Below are 7,407 nucleotides of genomic sequence, written 5' to 3' on the forward strand. Positions count from 1 at the left end.
CCGTCGCCCAGCCCCATGCAGCTTCTCCGGTAAGATCTGGTCCCTTCCCGTCCCTTGGACTGGTCCGATGCTTCCGTTTCGGTCGGTGCGATCGTTTTGTACCGCCGGTGATAAAGTGCAGCCTCCGCGATCGATAAATTTAATTTACTCCTTCCTCTGCCGGTGATGCACGGGGCAGGCCGAAGAAGTTTCGGAGTCGTTATTGACCGGTTTGCGAGCTGCACGGAACGGCACCAGCTCTGCGGTGGCTCTGTGTCTGTGTGTGATGCAGCCCTCCGTCTCATGCGTTGCATGCAAATTCCTGCACGCGTTGCAAGTGCATGGGCAGCGTATGGACAGCATCTTCATTAGAAGCGTCATGTTTACAAGCAGTCATCGGTGCGCACGCACTTGTTTTCTTGAGCGCGAACCCCCGATAACGCGCTACGAACGGCCGCCCCGCGGGTCAGTAGCCGGCATACAAACACACACGGCGATTCGTTTGGCACCGGGTGCGAGAAATGTGCATCCGAAACCGGGACCGTGGCTTTCCCCGGTGTCCCCGGTGCATTCAAATTTTCACCCCTCAGCTCAACGCGACCTGCGCGGCTAGGGTGATTATTAGCCGACAGCGAACTAATGTTATCGCTAGGGGGCAATTAAATTCAATCAATCTCGCCTCGGTGCCTTTCGCCGGGCGCTCGTTACCACGGTGGCCTGTGCTGGCCCGTTCCCGAGCACCGGATAAGCCATTCTAGCCTAGGCTTTTGCCAGCTGACTCCGTTTCTCTATCTCGCTAAATCGATGCCCCGATGGATTAGATATTGGAGGTTAAGATCCCATCCCGAGCGCACCTCGTAGAGAGTCTACGTGTACGAGAGGGAGTGGGGAAGATTTTTAAAGTGTTGCAGGCGACGAAATTAAGGTTAGTAGAGGGGCTGAGAAAAGGGTTATAAACTTAATTCGAATCACTGATCGGAGGTATTTTGGGGCTGATTGACGATGCTGACGGTAAACAGACACGGGACGCGTCGAAGCTGGACTAGAAGGTTAATGAGGAGCGAAAACGCGACCATCCTGGCAGATGAGTTCGGTCCCGGAAGGGAAAGGCTTCGCCGGCCCTAATGCATCTGCTGGAAGCTTTTATTAATTTGGAGCTGGGTGGAATGAATTTGGAGCCTTTTGGTAGCTCCGATCGCGGAAGTTGAGGTACACAGAAATGGGCAAATCGCGTCTAATGAGTTAGCGAATTTAGTGAAGTTGGTTAATGAGTGTTCTAGTTGATACGGTTCCGGGCGATTAGCTTGAAATGTTTCCGACTGAAAGAAAGGAGCTTACGAATCAGAATCATTTTGTAATTTTAATGCAACATTAATAATGCAGGAGCCGTCTGTTAATCTATAACCTAAGGTGCCGACACTTTTTGGGGAGCAAATTGGATTAAAATTGTTCGTCTATGCTTTGACCGCAAAGCACCTTAAAATGATTAGCTTAACATAATTATCGTAAAATCATTCCGTCTCCAAACACCACACCGCATCACCGTTTTTTTATCATTGACCTCCATTCCGTTCGACAGCAAACATTGACACTAATTTCTCGCGCTTTCGTGTCAGTCACTCCCGCTATGGCATGCGTTTTTTCCTGTTTTGTCGCAGAAAGATTTAGCCACGGCTTTAATCTCACCCCCATGGTCATCTACAAGGGTTGCGCCGAGTGCTGATGGCGTGTGCTAATCGTCTTTCCTCGACCACATGTGTGTGTGTGTGATGCGGTGGTGTAGTGAAAATATGCTGTGCAAATCTCAGCAACCCCCCCGACGGGAACAGCGCGAATGATCATAGGGAGTGATCGCAAACAAAAGCATAAACACACACACACCACCCTACTGGGAATGGGAATGAAAGTGACAAGAAAGGAAAAGTTTTCCTGCCTCCTATCGCTCCCCCCGGGGTCTCTCCTTTTCCGCATACCATCAGCAGCCCTGTCCAACCTTCCTTTGCTCATCCTTGCGACCGAACCGACCGCGTCCGTACGATACGTACTAGCTGGACAAGATTAAGGAACCGAACCGATGCGCTGCGATGATGATGAAAGTGGTCGGGTTGAAAGTATAGTTTTCGCAACGGCTCCTCCACAGCTCCGCACTTGCGCCTGGCGAGGGCAGAGCGGCGTTCCGAGTGCGTTCGGTTCGGAAATTAACCCTGCGGGCATCGGTGAGTGACCTATTTTCGGCATCGCATCGCAGCGTGTGGAGGTTTGCTTTTTTGTTTCTGGGGACGGTGTTTCGCTTCCTCGTTCTCTGACATCGAGATGCCTTTTTGGCGCGGCGTTCGTCATGGCGAAACGATTGTAAAGTTATGCTTTCAGCACAGCCTAGTCGCAAACTGGTGAAGCATGTTTCCTTACCGGTTTTGCGCTGGGGCGGCGGCCGGGTTTGTGCCTGTGTTGTTATGTGGCCGGTCTCGCCTTCACCGCGTGATAGCTGAAAGTTTGGCGATGTTGACGAAAGTTCAATGATCCGAGAAGACGCCCAGTTTAGCATATCGGGGTACATTCCATCAGCATCACGATCGGTTTTTTAGACACTTGAGTGGGTTCATGTGTGCCGAGATGGGGATTTCCAGAGGAATTTCTTTATTCAAACAGTTTATTTCATATTTATTGGCTTCTTACTGTCAAGCATATAGGTTATTAAAATTGTAGAAAAGCCCATTTCCCAGAAGCCATCGAAAGATGAAATGAAATGCAAAATTTATTGCCAAAATTACCATAAACTGTGCTCACTTTCCCTGTGTCCGTGTACCGTGCAAGCTTCTGCAAGCGATTGAGCTACCAAGCGGCTAACGTCTCCATTAGATGCAAGGCGCAAATCTTCGATCGTAAATTGACATGTAAATCGTCATCTGCACCTATCGCGCTTGGCGTAGAAATTAGTTCACCGACCTCGCGATCCTAAGCAGGCGGAAACCCAATCATTAGTATCGCTCGATGGAGGGAATTACGAGAGCCAAAGTGCCCAATAGCCTAGGGATGCATTACGCGGGTGCAACCGTTTTGCATCATCTCGAGTGCACCGGCCAGATGGTATCGAATCGTTGCACAGCATCTTCCAGAATGTCACGCCGAGGGTGTAAGGCTTGATAGGAAAGCAAAGACAGTGAGACAGAAAGGGCCAACCAGCTGCGGTAACACAGCGCAACACCGCACACTGCTCAATAAATACGTCGATATGCGGTGTGATACGGCAAAAGGAGTCATCGCTCCTTCGGCTGGAGCTGCCGGGCCCACTGAGCATAACAACTTTCACCGTCAGCCGGCGCATAAAACAGATAAAATTATTTATTGATTGCTGCTCGAGCACTGGAGCCTACCGAGTCCTGGAAGTGGATGAGACGGCAACGATGGCGTTACTGCGAGGATTAAATCTCTCTCTCTCCCCTTTTGAGCTGACCCAACCGAATAGAGTTGATGGATTCCTGAACTTCTCTCCTCCCTTATTAATGTAGAAATCTATTTGCGTTTTGTAGTGTGCATTTGTAATGTGTTTTTTCATCTACCATCTTCCCGATGGCTTTACACCCGATCGTGCTTTACACCAGTAACTGTATAAACACCGTGAAATCGATCAACAAGCTGGAAGCTGGAAAGGGGCTGGAACAAACGAAGTGAAGGAAAATATTTGAGATGTCTGCCCGCTCCATCCGCTTCCCTTCGGCACACACACACACATAATCTGTGTTGCTTTTCTTTCCGCACCCGCACCCAATCATGCTCGCGGGCGATGTCGAAGGCCCTGCGCATATGTAAAAGGGCAGCAGTTCGAACAACGCGCAGCTTTCCCACCGTGATGGTGTCGGTGTCGATTACCCAATGCATCATCAACCATCTGCATTATGCAGCGCACAAAAGCAGTATGCAGCAGGTCGGATCGTATAGGAATGATAGGGGATGGCATGGGTGCCATGTGATCGTGCTAGTTTGATCGCACATCGGTGACGAAACGCTGGCAAGGAAGGGATTCGCTATTTTGGACAGCATGCTGTTCCGTCTTCCGCCAGCGGTCCGCAGACACGATGGCGTCTCACGCTGTGTGTGTGTGTGTGTGCATTTCGCCCCAATCGTTTGAGAGCGTACAGCACAGCTCGTGCTTTCGTAATCAGTTTCCCATTATTAGCGAGAGGGTATCATCATCCCCGGTCCCTCAGTATGCTTGACATGTATGCTGCCGAGGCATGTTTGCCTTTGTTTTTTACAGAGCAGCAACATCCACAGCCCGAAACAAAGGCGCCTCGTCTTATTTGCGTAGCAGCATACGAAGATGACAGAGCCCACACCTTCCTGACCCGAAAAAAAAACAACCTCAAAGCTATATAATCACATTGCGCTCGCGTTTGAAATCAAAACCAAAAATAACCGTTTGTATCGGAAATAAGCATAAATTAGGTGCAAACACTACGCAGCACAAGGCACATGATGCATCCCAACGGTGGGGGTCGTGCGGCACCAAATGGGGCGAATGCTAAACGCCGGAGGTGCGATGCTTTTTCCGCTTGAATTGGAATGCGATTTTGAAGAAAGCGTCCCCTTTAAACACACACACACAGTGGACAAATCGGTGAAGGTGTGCCGCTGGTTGATGGAATGTCCGCTGATCGTGCTGGAGCGGGGATGAAGGAAGGGGTGGGTGGATGTAAAATTGAAAGTTTTGTCTCATCAGCAGCAGACAAACAGCGCTACAATGCTGTTCGATGCCGTGCGTACGGGGCTGTGAGGAGAGTGAACTGCAGATAAACAATCGAAGATGAGGAGGACATTAACATTTATGAGGAAGCTTTTACAGGCTGCGTTGCTTAACGGCTTTTTGGGGATTTTGATTAAAATGCATAAACAATTTGATGCCAAAGAGAGCCTAGGAGTGGTGTAATACAGGTGTAATATGAATGCATTCAGTGTGTGTTGTAGCTTTAAAGTAAAAAAAAAGTGAACCCCTTGGAAAGACTTGCACCCGCCGAAAACGCAACTGCACGAACCCTACGCAACTTTCGCGCTGCTAATCGTCTCACATTCTCGGTCACTGGGGTCGTAAAAAAAACCAATCTCCCCTCTAAGGAATGTGCCGAATGTGCCGATACCGAGCATTCGATGCCCAACGTGCGCCGAAAATAAGGGCTCGCCCCAGCTCGCCATTAAAAGCCCGCTGGGCAAATTTCTCTCTCTCTGTGGATTTTTCGCCACTCTTCACTTTCGGGTTGAACGACACCGTCCGAAGCGCAGTTTATCAAGCTGCATCCCGGTGCAGTTTAATTTAAAACTGCTCATTACACGTACACACGCACGCACATGCACGCACTGTGGCAGAAGGAGTCAGAATGCGGGGTGTGCATTTCGGCGACGCTATCCGAAACCTTTCGGAATGGAAAGTGAGAATGGAAACGACGGACGAGTTTTCTCCGCTGGTGAGTGTGCAAGAAGGAGGCCAACGATGTGGTGCGATGAATGTGTTGATATCGAAAAGAAAAAAGCCATTCGGTGACAGCGACCAATACATCACACACACACACACACATACAGACAGTTTCAAGAAAATAGCCAAATGATCGTCTATTCAAGATCACGGACATTTGATAATGGGGAAGTTCTGTGAGCTCGTAAATTCCGTCCCATGGAGCTATAAATTCGGAGACTGAGTCGTATGTTTACCTGTGCATTGTACACCACCTTTCGGGGAGGAAATCAACACAGGAATTAGGGAAATTAGGGACGACCTAGATAAGGTGGGCCTCACCTGGTCGTGTGTCGTGTGCTTTGGATAACAACCCTACGAGTCTTCCACGAAACTGTCCCGGGAAGTTTTTGGAGATCAATTAAAGTCTCGCCCTGCGTAGATCCGCACAGAGGCACACACACACACACACGCTGCTGCCACGAGGCACGAGCATTCTCCTGAGAAAAGGGCGACCATAAAATGAAAATTCAACAGCAACAGTGAACAACAAAAGCCGCCACATTCAAATTAATCGCTTGCGTACTTCCCATCTCCATGCTCTCCCTGGAGCTCCAAAACAGAGCGCTTACAGCTCGCAGAAATGAAAAAGTGAAGGAAAAATACCGTCCATAACACGTGTTTTGTCAAATGGATGACCGTTCGAGGTTTCTGTTTGCCTCTTGAGGTTGTTTGGCCCGCTGTCGAGTTGTTTCCATTTCCATTTCCAAAGGAAATGCTGGCTTGCTGGCTCTTTTTCAGGCCGGAATTTCATTAAATCATTCGTCTCAACAGCGCACTAAAACCTAAACCCACCATTTAAATTAAGCCGTTACGTTTATTTCCGCAGCTTTTGGGCGGGGTGAGTGGAGCACTCTGCCAGGTTAGTGAGTGAGTGGTGCTACTGTCTTTGCCCAAATTCCCACAGGGCCCCGGGTCGGGACAATATGGGACGAGGCTGTCTGCACTTTAATGCTCGTTTCAAATGCAAAGCTCTTCAAACGCATAGCAATTATTGTTGCACTGCCGAGCACCGATACGTATCGCACAGGCTGAGGTAACACCGGAGCCAGCAGCAACACTCAACGGAGTCAACAATGACAGACGAAGAGCCACACTCCCGGTTCGACAGGTTGCATGTTTTGTTTGCGCACTATTTGTGGTACATCTTAGCCAAAGTTCCCAGGGTATTCCAAAACGACGGGGATGGACGGAAAGAAAGCAAAAGGCCAAAGGGTAGCATTTATGCGTTTTTAATCATAGCTTTTCTGGAGCGAGCGATGAAAGGACGCCTCGCAGGTGGTCTCGGTCCCGGCCGTGTAGTCCAGAGATCTGAAACACAATGCTGACGGCTCCCAGCTGCGTGATATTGAATTAATCCCGCAGTGAGCCCGTGGCACGCACAATTTGTGCGCACTAACTTCGTATTAATCGGTGTCTTTCTAGCGGCCGAGTTGGGAAATGGAAATGGCGTCCACCTCCGGGGACAAAAACGAAGATCGCGTGAGCCAACTCGTTCGCTGTGCGGGTTTGAACCATTGAACGCGTATCGATCGATGCTAACGCTCCGTAACGCGTGACGACGCTAATGTGACGACAATTACTTAATGATTATTGTGGCTACTAAGAGCTTTCCGTGTTGTTTGTTTTGGTGTTGATTCCTCCTTCGAGCGCGAGGTTACGCGGATTGGTTGAACACTTAATGACTGATACCTTTTACAGCACTCCACTGTGGACTGTAAACATCTACTAAGCTATGCCGATGGCTTCCAATGTTAGTAGACATCAGAGATAGCATGCGTCGTACATTCCAACAAAATTCGTAAACATTCCAATTACCCAGAGAGGGTGCAAAACAATGAATTTGTGTAAGCAATTCAGTAAATTATCATCGTCAGGCGTCGCCCCCTTGCATCTGGCTTGCAAGACATTAAAAAACAGAG

Source organism: Anopheles gambiae, chromosome 2, assembly GCF_943734735.2.
Source record: "Anopheles gambiae chromosome 2, idAnoGambNW_F1_1, whole genome shotgun sequence".
Lineage (NCBI taxonomy): Eukaryota > Metazoa > Arthropoda > Insecta > Diptera > Culicidae > Anopheles > Anopheles gambiae.